The 15,479-nt window shown below is 37.0% G+C and overlaps 1 non-coding gene across 1 annotated transcript; it reads left to right on the forward strand.

The window, feature by feature from the left end:
• Positions 1-313: 313 nt before the first annotated feature.
• Positions 314-420, forward strand: LOC145118032 (small nucleolar RNA R71). Its single transcript, XR_013713016.1, has one exon. It is a non-coding gene; the product is annotated as a small nucleolar RNA R71 (small nucleolar RNA).
• Positions 421-15,479: the final 15,059 nt, after the last annotated feature.

Raw genomic sequence — 15,479 nt, forward strand, 5'->3', positions numbered from 1 at the left:
CAAGTGTGGACCACTGCATCTTTCACAACCAACTCTAATTGCATAAATTGATTGGTCCATTTGGGTCAGCCTTCAGTCCATATTATTTAGCATTGCTATCATAGCAGCCATCTCTTCAGAATGTGCACTCCCAACTCCCTTTACTGCTTCATTCCTTGGATTGTGGTATTCACGAGAATGCTTTGCAAATTCTTCAACTCATTCCTTGACTTCACCCAGATTTTTCTTTGTAAATGGTCCTTGAGAATCAAGGAGTTGCCTAGTCATTACATTGACCCCGTCATAGAATATAGATACTTCTTGTTGGATGTTAAGGTCCTGTTGAGGACAATTCCCTAACAACCCCTTGTAGCGCTCCCAAGCCTCGTAAAGTGACTCCCCCGGGTTTTGCTCAAAATTGGCTATTGCCTTCTTGAGTTTAGCTATATTGGATGGTGGGCAGAACTGATCTAGAAATTGCTCACGCATTTGAGCCCAAGTAGTGATTGTACCTGGTGGTAGTGCTTTTAGCCAGTCTTTTGCAACTCCCTTAAAAGTAACGGGAAGCATCCTTAGCAAGACGGTATCTCTATTCACATTTGGGACATTGAAATAATCAGCAATGTCGTTGACATCATCCAAGTGCTTAAATGCATCCTCATGATCTTTTCCATAAAATGGAATATCCTTAAGTGCACTGAGGATATGTCCTTTTAGCTCGAATGTGGCATTGGCTGGAATGGCAGGTTGTACTAAACCTGGACCAACATCATCTCTAATTCGCTTCTTGTAAGCTCCCATTGACATTTCTTCAATGTTCGCCATCTCGTTTCTTGGTTCGTCTTCGGGTTCACTTGTATAGAGACCAAACTTGGCTTCAGATTCGTATTCGGATTCGTTTGGGATAGGTATTTGATCTAAGCTCTCAACTTTGCTCTTGTTCTTTGAAGATGAACTCGACCCTTCCGTTTTCTTCCCCGACTTCTTTGACAATACTGACTTAAGTTCTTGTAAGGGCATCTGTTTTGGTGTTTGATCCTCTTTCACGGTCTTATCTTTCTTTTTGTGAAGGGCAGACTCTGGGTCTTCAAGAGGTGGCACCAAAGGTGTGTTAGAACCTCTGGTCATGAACTCCTGAAATAAAACAAAAAAATAAAAATGTAAAACTGAACTAAACTAAAAAAAATAAAAATAAAAATAAAATAAAAATAAAAACTAGAAATCACAGTTTTCACGTCGTGGAAAGATACTCCACGTCGTGATTTCTGTAACTGAAAATTTTAATTATGCTAGAAAAATAACTTTTTGCAGGTTTTACCCCACAAAAAGGATCGATTAATCTAAAGCAATTAAACAATAAACTAAGTCGTTCCCCGGCAACGGCGCCAAAAAGTTGATGTGCACAAAACTACCCACTAATTTTATAATTTATAACCTAACTAACTTAACTAACTAAAATGCACCTAGGCAGAGTACCTAGTCGAATTATAGAATAGTTGGTAGGGAACGGTGTTAACTAATTAATTTATCTACTACTAAATTAACCTAATTTTAGAGCAAAGATGAGGTTTTATCTGATTTTACAAGACCAGATCAACTTAAGTCATATAACTCAATCAAGTAATTAAAAACACTCTTATTTAGTTCGAACCCACTTCCTCTTTATGGTTAGCTAGATATTATGGGTTATCAAGTTGGTCACCAATTATTATATTATTAGCAATTTAAGTCTAAATTTACTAATCTTTTTACCAATTCATGAACTACCTTGTATGGTCATACATAAGCAAAACACAGAACTAGTTATTAGTTATAGGTATGCTATGTAAGATTTATTATGCAAACACAATTATGGTCATAAATTATGTTCACTAGCACAGCTAAATTTATTTACTCAAATTACCATCTAAGATTTTGGTCGATCCTAGCTCTAGCAAATTAGTGTTCACTAAATCACTAGGTTATCAAGTTTATGCAGTTTTATGATCACCAACTACACATAACATGAATTCAAGCAGCTAAAGAAACAAATATTAACATGCTAGGTAGTAACAAATCAAACACAAGCAATTTACCAACTAACAAATCCAATAATCATTAAGCTAAACCATATGTTAGAAGCTTCATCTAGCTAAACAAGAGTTGCTAGATTTAGCTACTCATAGTAGCAAATAAACAAACACAAATCAAAGTATAAAACATGTTCAAGTATTAAACAAATAAACTAATTATGAACCTTTACTCCTTTGGTGTTGAAAACCTTTTTCCAGAGCTTCTCTTCTGCTAAAATTCGTCTTCTGGAACCCTTTCAATTAGCCAAAAACTTTTTAAGTCGTAATGGGCAAGGGAATTTATAGTTTTCTGAAAATTCGTGATCCACGTCGTGGCAGGAAGCTCCACGTCGTGATCCAAGAATTATCCGTATCGGGCAAGGATTCCTTCTTCACGTAAGCTTATCTTCTAGAATACTCGTGCCACGTCGTGGTCTTCCCGTCCACGTCGTAACTTCGGTTGAATCCGTGAATTTCTTCATCTTTTGTACTCCAAGTTTCCAATGTTCCAAGTATTGTCAATTTTGGTCCCTTTCTTCGAAAATGCTTCACTTTGGCTGCAAATAACAATTTATCCTTATAAGTACCATAATTCTATGCAAATAACCAAAATATCAATAAAAATGTAAATAAATATTGCCTAAAAATATGTATAAATATGGCAATATCAGCTATGCTAAACACCTTTAGTCATCTACAAGCCCAATTCATGACAGTCTTAATTCATACCTACTTACGACGTATAACTGACTGTGGAAGTTTGAATAAAGTAACTTATTCTGGAAGTCAAAACATGAAAAGCTGTAACAATAGTAAATAATTGACAAAAGACAGTAACACCTTACTCATAAATAAACACACCTTTTATTCATCATCAAATGTCGATTACATTTTACAAGTTTCAGAAATAGCTATCTAATCTGTAAAACTAATATCATCCTTCAGCCCGATGCGTCTTACATGCTGTAAATGCCTAACCCTCGTCAGTCCCTTCGTGAGGGGATCTGCAAGATTCTCTTCTGATGATACCCTCTTTTCCACGAGGAGTCCTTCTTCTATATTATGTCTTATGAAGTGATATTTTCTGTCAATGTGTCTGGATCTGCCATGATCTCTCGGTTCCTTGGCTAAGGCAACCGCACTATTGCTGTCACAGAAAATCTCTGTAGGCTCCTTAATAGCTGGTACAACTCCAAGGTCTCCGATGAAGTTCTTCAGCCATATCTCATCCTTTGCCGCTTCACTCGCTGCTATGTACTCTGATTTACAAGTCGAATCAGCTACTCTCTCTCCTACTTGGAACTCTTCCAAGTGATTGCCCCTCCATTTAGAGTAAAGACCCAACCCGACTGTGAGCGGAAGTTATCCCTATCAGTCGGAAAGCTAGCATCACTATACCCTACTACTCTCAAGTCATCACTCCCACCAAGAGTAAGAATCCAATCCTTAGTCCTCCGCATGTACTTGAGAATATTCTTTACCGCAGTCCAGTGAGCCTTGTCAGGGTTTCCCTGATATCTGTTGACCATGCTCAAAGCGAAGGCCACATCAGGGCGGGTACAAGTCATAGCATACATGATCGAGCCAACAACGGAAGCATATGGTAATCGACTCATCTCAACTATCTCAGCCTCTGTACTCGGACTCTGAGCCTTGCTCAGTTTGTCATTGCTTTGGATCGGTAATTCTCCTTTCTTGGAATTCTGCATGTTGAACCTTTTCAATACCTTATCCAAGTAGGTACTCTGACTAAGTCCAATTAGTCTTTTACTCCTGTCTCTTAATATCCTTATCCCTAGGATATAGGCAGCCTCTCCAAGGTCCTTCATAGCAAAACACTTCCCAAGCCAGGACTTCACCTCCTGCAAAGTTGGGATATCGTTTCCTATGAGCAGTATGTCATCCACATACAGCACCAAGAAGATAACTATACTCCCACTAGCTCTGACATATACACAGGACTCATATTTACTTCTCAAAAAACCAAACTCTTTGACTTTCTCATCGAAACAATGATTCCATCTGCGAGGTGCTTGTTTTAATCCATAGATGGATTTCTCAAGCTTACACACTCTATTAGGCTGCTCTGTACTGACAAAACCCTCTGGATGACTCATGTAAACATCCTCAGCTAATTTACCATTAAGGAAAGCGGTTTTGACATCCATTTGCCATATTTCATAGTCATGAAATGCAGCAATGGCTAACATAACCCTAATAGATTTAATCTTTGCTACCGGTGAAAAGGTCTCATCATAATCAACTCCCGGAGTTTGAGAAAAACCCTTTGCAACCAGTCGCGCCTTATAAGTGTGTACATTACCATCCATGTCGGTCTTCTTCTTGAAGATCCATTTGCACCCGACTGTCTCGCGACCTGGTACATTGTCAACCAAGTTCCAAACTTGATTGTCATACATGGACTGTATCTCGCTGTCCATAGCCTCTTTCCATTTAGCAGCCCTAGGGCCTGCCATGGCTTCCGTGTAGCTGTTAGGTTCATCCAGATTTACCAGTGTACTATCACTGATAAGTGTATCACCTTCCGTAGTAATATGGAAACCATAGTAATGCTCAGGTGCATTCCTAACTCTCGTGGAACGCCTTAGAGGTACAGACTCGTCAGTTGGATCAACAAGAGTTTCCTCCTCACGTTGATTGCTCGGGTTTGAGGTTCCTTCACCACTTGACTATTGAATTTCTTCAAAATCAATTTGCCTCCCACTGTTTCCTTGGCTTATAAATTCTCTCCCTCGAAAGACTCCTCTCCTTGCTACAAAGACCACATTATCACTGGGTCTGTAGAAGAGATAACCAAAGGATCTTTGTGGGTAGCCGATGAAAATACACCTCTCACTTCGAGGTTCGAGCTTATCGTGAGTTTTGCGCCTCAAAAAAGCCTCGCAACCCCAAATCTTGATGTGGTCCAAGTTGGGAACTTTCCCAGTCCACATCTCATGAGGTGTTTTGGCAACCTTCTTTGTAGGGACTAGATTAAGGATATGGGCGGCAGTCTCTAAGGCATACTCCCAAAAAGAGATTGGTAGCGAAGCTCGACTCATCATGGAGCGAACCATGTCCAACAAAGTCTGATTACGCCTCTCAGCTACACCATTCAGCTGTGGTGTCTTGGGAGGTGTCAATTGTGAGACAATCTCACATCCCTTAAGATAGTCGAGGAACTCTGTACTAAGATACTCACCACCTCGATCGGATCAAAGCATCTTAATGTTCCTGCCCAATTGATTTTCTACTTCATGTTTAAACTCTTTAAACCTTTCAAAAGTCTCAGACTTATGCTTGATTAAGTAGACATAACCATATCTACTATAATCATCAGTAAAAGTCAGATAATAGCGATTAGCATCCCTTGTGGTGGTTTTGAAGGGTCCACATATATCAGTATGTATAAGGTCCAACAAACCCTCACCCCTTTCACAAGTACCAGTGAAGGGTGATTTTGTCATTTTCCCAAGCAAACAAGATTCACAACTATCATCTGATTTTAGGTCAAATGATTCCAAGACTCCATCCTTTTGGAGTTGGCCTATGCGTTTCTTGCTTACATATCCAAGACGACAATGCCACAATCATGCTTTATCCAAGCTAGTAGAAGAATCAATACACAACACATTATTTTCTAGGTTATCTACAACCGACACAGTTTCATACACACCATCACAAGGTAATGCTTTAAAATAAAGAACATCATTAAAGAAAACATTAATACTACCAACTTATTATCAAAAGAAAAGGTAAAACCTTGTTTGTACAAACCATGAAAAGAAATAATATTCCTCGCCATTTCAGACGAGTAAACACATTTATTCAAATCTAACTTTAACCTGCTATCTAGCAACAAAGTATAAACTCCAATCTTGGTAACAGGTGAAACCTTCTTATTCCCCATGATTAAATTGATGTTCTCGTGCTCCACATCCTCACTTCTTCTTAGGCCCTGCACATCAGAACATATGTGAATACCACAACCTGTATCAAGGACCCAAGAGTTAGAATATGGTGAGTTATTAGACAATATAGTGTAAATACCTGCATGGGATGGTTTCACTTTCCCATCCTTGAGATCCTGCAAGTACTTTGGGCAGTTTCGCTTCCAGTGTCCCTTATTCTGGCAATAGAAGCAATCAACATCCTTAGGGATGGCAGAAGGAGTAGTAGAACCACCTTTGGTTCCACTTGATGAGGAGCCATCAAGAGACTTTCCCTTGGTACCCTTCGAAGGGTGCTTCCTCTTCTTCCCTTTGCCTTACCGATAACCAAAACAGGGGTTGCTGTAGGAGTAGGAGTAACAACCGACTTACCTTTAAGACCACTTTCGGCAGTCTTTAGAAGTCCTTGAAGCTTGCTGAGTGTAACTTCCTCATTGTTCATGTGGTATGTAATGCGGAATTGATCATAACACGAGAGTAAAGAGTGCACAATGATATCAATTGCCAACTCCTCTGGGAAGTTCACATTCAGTTTCAGCAAACGGTCCACATACCATTGCATTTTCTGCATGTGGCCCGTGATGGGTTCACCATCCTTCATACGAGTTGGTATAATGGAGGAGATTATTTCATACCGCTCTTGACGAGCACTCTAATGGTACCTTTCCATCAAGTCCTGGTGCATCTCAAAAGGGTAACAGTCCTCATAGGACTTTTAAATCTCGGCTGTCATCGTGGCCATCATGATACATGCCACTTTGGTGGCATCTCTCTCATGTGTCTTGTACTCAGCGATCTCCTCAGGAGTAGCAGTAGTGTCATCGAGTTCCTTAAGCTCCTTGTCGAGGACATATTCTTTGTCCTCGTAACGAGTGACCATCCTGATGTTCCGGATCCAATCCATAAAGTTGGAACCATTGAAGATGACTCTCCTACAGAGGTTCATGAGAGAGAAGGAGCGGGTAGGGTTAGAACCCGAAGCGTTGTTGGAAGACATCTGAAAAATAAGAAAGACAAGTTTAGATTAGATATATAGAGTCCTTAATAAGACACCCAAATGTAATATTAAGGCTAGGAACCAACACAATATATTATAACTTAGAAGAGGGATGTCGTAATCTAAGCTATAACATATTTGAAGGTAGGTGAATGACGATTCACCAATTTCCACCATGAAAACGAAATGAATTATTAGGTTTAATTGGTTTAGAAATTCCTAGATTCTTTTGACATTCATTGAACTTTTCAATGACATGTTTCAATCTCGATTGTGCCATTCAGGTTTTGTCACTGGGATGCCGAGGATCACAAAACAAGGTGTGAATAACCATGCAAATTCACTTGGTACCCTTAATATTATCACCTAATCAATGTGTCGGTTAACCACACGTGCTCCACCGATCTATGATAAACATTAAGTCACCCTCTATTATCATTACTAGTCCAAGTTAGTATCCCGGTTAACCACACACGCTCCACCAACAAGTTGGTAAGGTACAAAGTGTGAATTTCATGGGTTAGCACCATTTCACATTTTCCTAAAGTAACTAAGATTGGGAATTTATAAAAACATTTAGTTACTTCATAATAATCATTATACTTTTAATGAGAATTTAAAGTCATTGTCCTACCCGTTCGGCTAACGACCCTCCACCGATCAAGGAAGCGGTGGGTGAGAATGGACACCCATTAAGCTGCCATTTTATAGGCGACAACCTTACACCCCCCTTATAGACCGGCAACGTGAATGAGGCCTACTAATGGTAAAACGACTTGATCTTATACATATATATAAATATTAACCATTAATCTTATAATATTATAAGGGTTGGATTTTAACTTTTAAAAACCTAAGGGTTAGAATTAAAGTGTGTGTGACTTTACAAATTCCAAAATTTGAGGGCAAGTTTTGAAACTATTCAAAACTTTTTATTTCATAACTTATGAGTTAATGGTTCATAAAAGTGAAGACTCTTCATTTTTATGTAGCTTATGTGTTTTAAATATACATTAAAGAAAGTGACCTTTGGAATTCCATAACTTGAGGACAAATTATGGATTCCATTAACACACATAATTGATCAAGAATTAATCATTAAACAATATAGCAATTAATTCTTATGATCTAACAATAACTCATAAGAACATGAATATCATATCAAAATTTCAATAATCATATGAACACATATAAAGCATGGAATTTTGATATAGGCCATTGTAAATGGATTAGCACAACCATTACACCATCTAAAACAGGTTTTAAAACATCAAAACAGTTTAGGGTAATGTTTCTAGTCCATTTCCAGCAGCAAAAGTTGAAAAACTGCAGTCAGAGCCTCCTACTCGTCGAGTGCAGGAACCTACTCGACGAGTAGGATGAATTTGTGCTTGGACTCGTCGAGTCCCCCCATGGACTCGGCGAGTCTACTGTCCAGACCGCTTTATTTTTTGATTTTTTCACAGTTTGCATCAAGTATTCAAGAAAACAATCGTAGGCTCTGATACCACTGATGGGTTTTGAGCATCCTAACACTCCTATGGTTTACATACAACCCTAGAAACCTTGGATCTATGTTTTACTATGAATACATGCAAATTTGTTTTTCCAAGGTTCATAACCTATCTAGCATGGCATGGGGGTACTTTAAACATAAAAGCTAGAATAATTACATACCTTTTCAATAATGAGTTGATTCCTTGGAGTTTGAGAGCCAAGCACCAATAATGTGGATGCCTCAAATGAAAATCACAAATCACCACAAACTTGGAAAAACTATGAGAGTGTATGTTTGCTTCTAGAAATCGGCCACCTTTCTTTCAGACACAACTAGTGCAATTTCAAGCATCAAAAGCTCCTTTATATAGTGTGGAGGATTAGGGTTACATCCATGTAAACCCTAATATCCATGACTCTTCCTTTCCAAGGATCCATGGGGTTAAAAGCTCCATGGACTATCCATGGACTCCCATGCATGCCAAGCCTATTCCAAATGAGTATTAGCCCACACTTATATAAATACAAGAGCCCATATTTAATTAGTTACGTTTTTTATCACCAAATTAATTCTAAATTAATTTATGATCAAATACTAATTAAATAATATGATTTCATATTAATATATTATAACTTATAATATATTAATAAATCATAAACATACAATTCCCAAAGGTTTAACCATACAAATAGTTCGGGTGAAGTGCAACCCACATGGACCATGCCGGGTCGGGTCAAGTATATACCAAATAAAGTTATGGACTTAGACACCTTATCCAACACTATGTTCTGATGAACTTTATAAACTATTCCCCAAAGCTCTTATATTCTTCTGAAAATAACTAGGAACTTCAACATCCATTTATAGAGCTCCAAACAATAAAATCTTATCATCCTTTTCACATATTGGAGTTGAGTTGCATACTTCATATATTCTTTGGAAAATATATTGAACAGAATAATCCAGTCACATGGATTCATCAAAGGAAAATCAACCAAGGAAAATAGATATTTTTCATTGTTTCTACCTCGTAATACATTGAATTTGAAATTCACAAATTCATGTACTTCCACAGCTTCGCATTCTTTTATTTCTTAAATCTTCTTTAACATTCATACTTCATATTTTGGTGTAGACCGCGAAGCATAAAACAAGAAAAGCTTCTTGTTCACGTTACTATTAGTTAAAGGAACACCAATAGTGTTTGGAAAACTTCTACACATGAAATCCTTAACACTCATAGGTAAATCCCGTTGAGATTCAATCTTATTCTCCACTTCAATAGAGGGCCTTGGATTAAGCTAATATTTCTCCATATTTTTGATAGCTTCATTTAGAATACAATTCATAATCCATTTACGCCATAAAGCCTTCAAAGTTGCCTCAACTACCTCTTTTTCTATTTTCTATGCCTCTTGTTGATCTAATTCAATCTGAATTTGTTTCATTCTTTCCAACTCATCATCTTTCTTCTGTTGAGCCTCTTTTTAAGCTTCTTCATCATTAGGATCAACTTTAGTATTAGAAACTATCTTTGTAATACTAGATTATGAAATGACATTAGGAACAGTTGGAATCATAGTAGAAATTCCTTCCAATTGTGTTTTGAATGGCTGATCAACGATAATAGTTTTCCTGGTAGTCGTATTCTTCTTCTGTGTCTCAGGAACCTGATATGGATTCTCAATGCAAACTTCCCCTCCATGTCCCCCTTTTAGTGAACGAGCCCTGTTAGTTGTAACACCACTTCCAAAAGGTAGGAGTTTATCAAAAGAGGTTTAAGCTTCGTATCCAAAAGCTTTGAAATATAATCCACAGACGGAGTATCCTTCTGTTACACAATTTTCACTAGACTTTGATTGATTTTAAAATTACCGCCCTTGACAAGTAGCAATTCATCTTTTTTCTTTACAAGTTCATTATTCACCTCATCAATTATTCTTTGAGAAACGTAATCTTCGTATCCTTGCTTGCAATGATATCAACCAATTTAGATTTAGTATCCTAATGCAGAATCAATTTATTGACTGATTCATTATATGAATTGTGTTTTCAGTAAGAATTGAGGTTTTGAGTTGCTTCATCTCATTCAAGGTACCATCCATCTCTGCAGTTGTAGCACTCACTAGCTTTGCATGTTGTTCACTTAACCTTTTGCTTTCTGAATGCAGAGTCTTCACCGTCTCCACATGAACCGTCGTCATGTTTTTGCAATTTAGTAGTTGAGAAGACTTTTGTGTCAGGAACCAACAAATTCATCTTTTTGCTTAAAGCTTTGTAATACCTTTTTTTATGTTTTGGAATTTAGCAGTTGTGGCAGGATGCTTAGTCGTTTTTCGGTTGTGCTGATGATCTCGTAGTATCATCATCAATATGAACATTATCTTCAAAGCGCTCATGACTAACAATAATTTCATCTGAAGCCTCATTTATCACATAAACTTTAACCTTCTCCTTAAGTTTCCTTTGATTCTTTGGCTTCATAGTGATAGTCTCTTCCACCACTTTTTTCCCTCCATCCCTTCTTTCTACATCACCAACATCAAGAACAGATTGTAATGAAGCATAAATACTTCTCTCAGCATACTTTGGAATTTTCTTGTAAATCTTTATAATTTAGTTGTTTGAAGGCACCTTAGAAACAATAACCTCCGGAATCAAACCATGATGAAAATCGGTATCATAAGTAGTTACAAACGTTCCAACATTAGTTTTCGGAATAATTTCTATTCGCACATCTGTCATCTGTGGAACTTGATAATGGTCACGAGTATCTTTGACCACTATAGACCAAAAATGAGTACACAAAATTTACAAGTCTTTCGCAGAAAAAGTTGGGCTTTGAACAAATGTAGCCCAAAGCACCTAACCATGGTCAATCTTCTCATCAATATAGAGTGTCTACATCAAAGTGTGAAAATTTTTTCTCGCATTGTTGGGTCAAGTTGTTCTTTTAGAAAAACACTTAAAAATATGGTGAACATAACATTCTAGAAAGCTGGTAAAAACGATTTCACGAGTCTTGATAAAAAAAATTGGATCATATTCCATTTGATGCAAAACCCTAAGCACGTTAACAGATGGAACAAATTTAGGAGTCTAGTACGATTCACCAACAGATAATCCTAGCAATTTACAGAAATGAAGTCCCCCGCTTTTCGTTTGATTAATTAATAATGGAAAATAGGTATAAATACAAACTAATAAATAATAATAATTATTATAATAATAATTGGGAGATGAAGTTTTGGAGGTTTCGCAACTATTTTCTAAAGAAAGGACTGAATTTGGTAATTTTGAAAACTATATATATCAAAGATAATTGTTTGGAGGGACTAAAACTATCATTATGGCAATTTTGAGGGGCACTTATGCAATTTCCGTAATCTTGGGTTTGGGGCTTCCCATGATCGATAACATTGCTACATATGCATCCAATGAATTAATGTTTTCCCTTGTTAAACCTCTTGTTTTTTAGCCCGAAAGCTAATGTATGTGTGTGTGTGTGTGTCATGATTACCCAGCCGAGGAGAAGAGAGAGCGGGAGAGTGTGCGAGATTGAGAAGGAGGAAGTAGCATTTGGTGTCGATCCAAGGAGGAAGAAAGGGTTGGGAGGTCAAGCAAGAAAGTGGAATCTTGTGGGAATCGGCTGTGACATGTAAGGGTATTCATCCCTCCTTCTTTCCTCTTTTTATTATATCTTCTGCAATAGAGAAAATTCCCATGGCCATTGGCTATGGCTATCATTCGACCACCTATTACTAACACTCTTAGGTGACAATGAATGGTGTAGTTTTTATCTATGCAAGCATTGAAGTCGGAAATTAGCCAAACACTAAACGAATGATTTTGATAATCTTGGCAATGCACTTTGTTTTTTCCTTTAAAGCATTGTACTTTAAGCTAGGTTTTGTGATTCTTCTTTGTTTTTGTATTAGTGAGTGGTCCTACTGTTAAGGAATCATTTTATAGATTATAAGTTGATTTGGTTGTGACTTAATGAGTTAAAAGGCTAATTAAGCCTAAATTAAACAAATTTGGAAATATTGCAAATTTACCAATCTATCCCTGTCTAATATGTCCATATCTTGTAAAAATAATAAAAAAACCTCGTGGGAAATCATTTTGGGTCAATAACACTGCTCAAAGTTTCACATATTGGTATACTTCATTTCACCACTTTTGACCAAAAATCAGAAATCCTTCTAACTAGGGTGAAATCGACCATTTACCCAGACTGGTCCGAAATTAACTGTTTTGCGAGTCGATTTTGTAAAAATTGCCAAAAATTGTAGAAAAACATATGGAGGCGTGTTAGCACTGATACTAATGCAAAGGGAATGATCTATTTGCATGTGATAAGATGTGCAAGACGCCTATGTGTTGGGCGAGTTTGGGCAACAGGTACTAGGGAGCACGAGTATCGTGCTTAACGCGAATGAGTTGATTAAGGTATTATGGGTGCGATTGTTAATCTTGTAGAGTCGGCAAAAAAGGGTACGCTGTCATGAGACGTTTAGATTTAGAAATTCATGTGGGAGATTATAACATGTTGGTAGTTTCACCTCGGTAAGGGGTGATGTGGCTACATATGAAGTGAAAGTTAGGTCTTCGATACATAGGTACGTACAAGATTATTGCTTGAGTGGGGAAGGTAGAGTATTGTTTGGAGATGTGATGTGGGTTTATATTCACCCACCACACTTTCCATGTATCCCAGTTGCCAAAGTGTTTGGTGGTTAAGAGAGAAGTAGTTCCATTAGGGAAAATACAAATTGGCGAGTGACTTATTTATGTTGAGTGGCCCATTGCTATGCCTGATTAAAAGACAATGGACTTAGGAAACAAGGACCGGTAGTAGCATTATAAGGGCCCTAAATGGACTTGGGAGCTAGAAAGGGAGATACCGACACATTATTAAATTCTTATGTGTTATGTGGATTGTATATACATGATATGTTTGGGCTCAACGACAGTAATACCGAGTAAATTAACTGAAGGCCTTGTGCGGAGTCAGAATGATCGAAGGCCATAGTGTCGAGTCTGGGGGACCGAAGGAAGAAACGGTAAGTCTGTGGACCGATGGCGGAATACCGAGTCCTTATTTGGGTGTTGTTTATGATGCTCTCCTAAACATGCACGAGTTGTATGATATTGACGTTTATGTGATATGATTACTTGTATATTTGATGATGACATTACTGGTAGGAGTAGGATGTAATGCTTCTATTGTTATGTTGTGTTGGAATTCACTATGCTTCATGCTTATGCTTTCATTTATAAATTACTACTATAGTTATATCGTGTACGAATAAGGGTAAGGGTTTAGCTTGGCCATATATTGGCGTTGTTGAAGATTGGGTCCTTGTCACAGACACTTGATATGGGATTTTATAACTGTTGGAATTATGTTGTTGATTTGAGTTACAAATGGACTGGTTTCATTAAAAGTATGTTTTGAAATATTACTATGAGTGTTTGAAATTTAACGGTTTTGGTTAACTAATGGATTGAATGGGATTTGTATTAAATATAAATGTTCTTAAAAGTTTTAATTTATTTGAAATTTTTGGACGTTACAAGAAATTCGCCTTGAAAATTTCCATCCTGTGACCTTGAATCTCGAAACTCATAACATCTTTTAAGTTATTGTAATTCGTTGTTGAGTATGGAAAAATCAGTGCAGATAAATGAAATTCCTCGTAATGAACAAATGCTTTCATCGAAATTGAATGATTAAGACATTCAGAAAGAGGTTGAACAGTAGGTGAGTACTTGGATGCGTCAAGATCAACAATCATATTTTTATTTTTCTTCACGACAAGAGTAACAGATGAATCAGTTTGATCCCTGAAAGAAACGTGATCAATTGTCGAAGCAATTGCTGATTGATTCGAGAAAGAACACGAGAAATCTCTTTAAACTTCTGAGTAATTGCTTGAAATTGCTGAGAGAATTTTGTGTGTGTGTTAAGAAATAATTTTCTATCATTTTGGGTACGTATACGGAGAGGAATGCAAATCGGGTTGGAATTTTGAATTTACAAAGCCTGAAATAAATGGAGTGAGAAACCGCCATATTCACGCATTAAATGCTCGTCCAATCCGTCATCTTTGTGATCAGAATACGTATCTTGTAACCCACACTCATCATCACTTTATGAATGGTCCGTTAATAAACTGCCAACACGTCATTCTTATAACGGAAACTTAAAAGTTGTCTTCCGTAATCTCGTAACGTCTTTCGCAGTAATAAGAAAAGTACACCATCGTAGTGATGTATAAACCTTGTAATAATAACCACTCTCGTAGTTATAATAATGTCGTATGAGAACCACTGTCGTAACTAGAACCGATTTCATAACTGTGAACAAGGTGAAGTTTGTGGTGCCTCACCTCAGCCATGTTAATAATGATTTGAATCATAAACACAGTAAAACCTAATTTCAAGTTGGAATTAACTTGAAATTTCAAGGGTTTTAAGTGAAGTGTGTGTTTTTTTTTATGAAGTAATTTTAGAAAGAAAATGGTAATGATTTTGGCATTTCATTAGAATCATGTTGATAATAATAATAAATCATTAACACATAATGTGAAAACCAAAATTTCATGTTGGTTTATACTTGAAATATCAAGGTTTTTAGTGCATCAGTGTTTAGTGAGTTAGAAATGATATAAAGAAGACGATAATGATGGTGGTATTTCACATATTTGATGGAAAGAATAAAATATTATCATGAACACCGACTTTGTGAAACCTATTTTTCAGTTTGGTATAATTATGAAAAGTCAAGGGTTTTATGTGTAAAAGTAAGAAATGACTAAGAACGTAGATATGAAGTAGGTATAGATATTGGTGTTTCGCATAAACCTTGGTGATAATGATTTACGTTCACTAGCACAGACTTTGTTAACCGTAATCTCAAATTGGTATTTACTTGAAGTTTCAAAGGATTAAGTCAAGAAATTAAGATAAGAAGATGGTAATCATGGTGATAATGACTT

Source organism: Lactuca virosa, chromosome 5, assembly GCF_052849685.1.
Source record: "Lactuca virosa cultivar CGN04683 chromosome 5, Lactuca_virosa_CGN04683_v6, whole genome shotgun sequence".
NCBI lineage: Eukaryota > Viridiplantae > Streptophyta > Magnoliopsida > Asterales > Asteraceae > Lactuca > Lactuca virosa.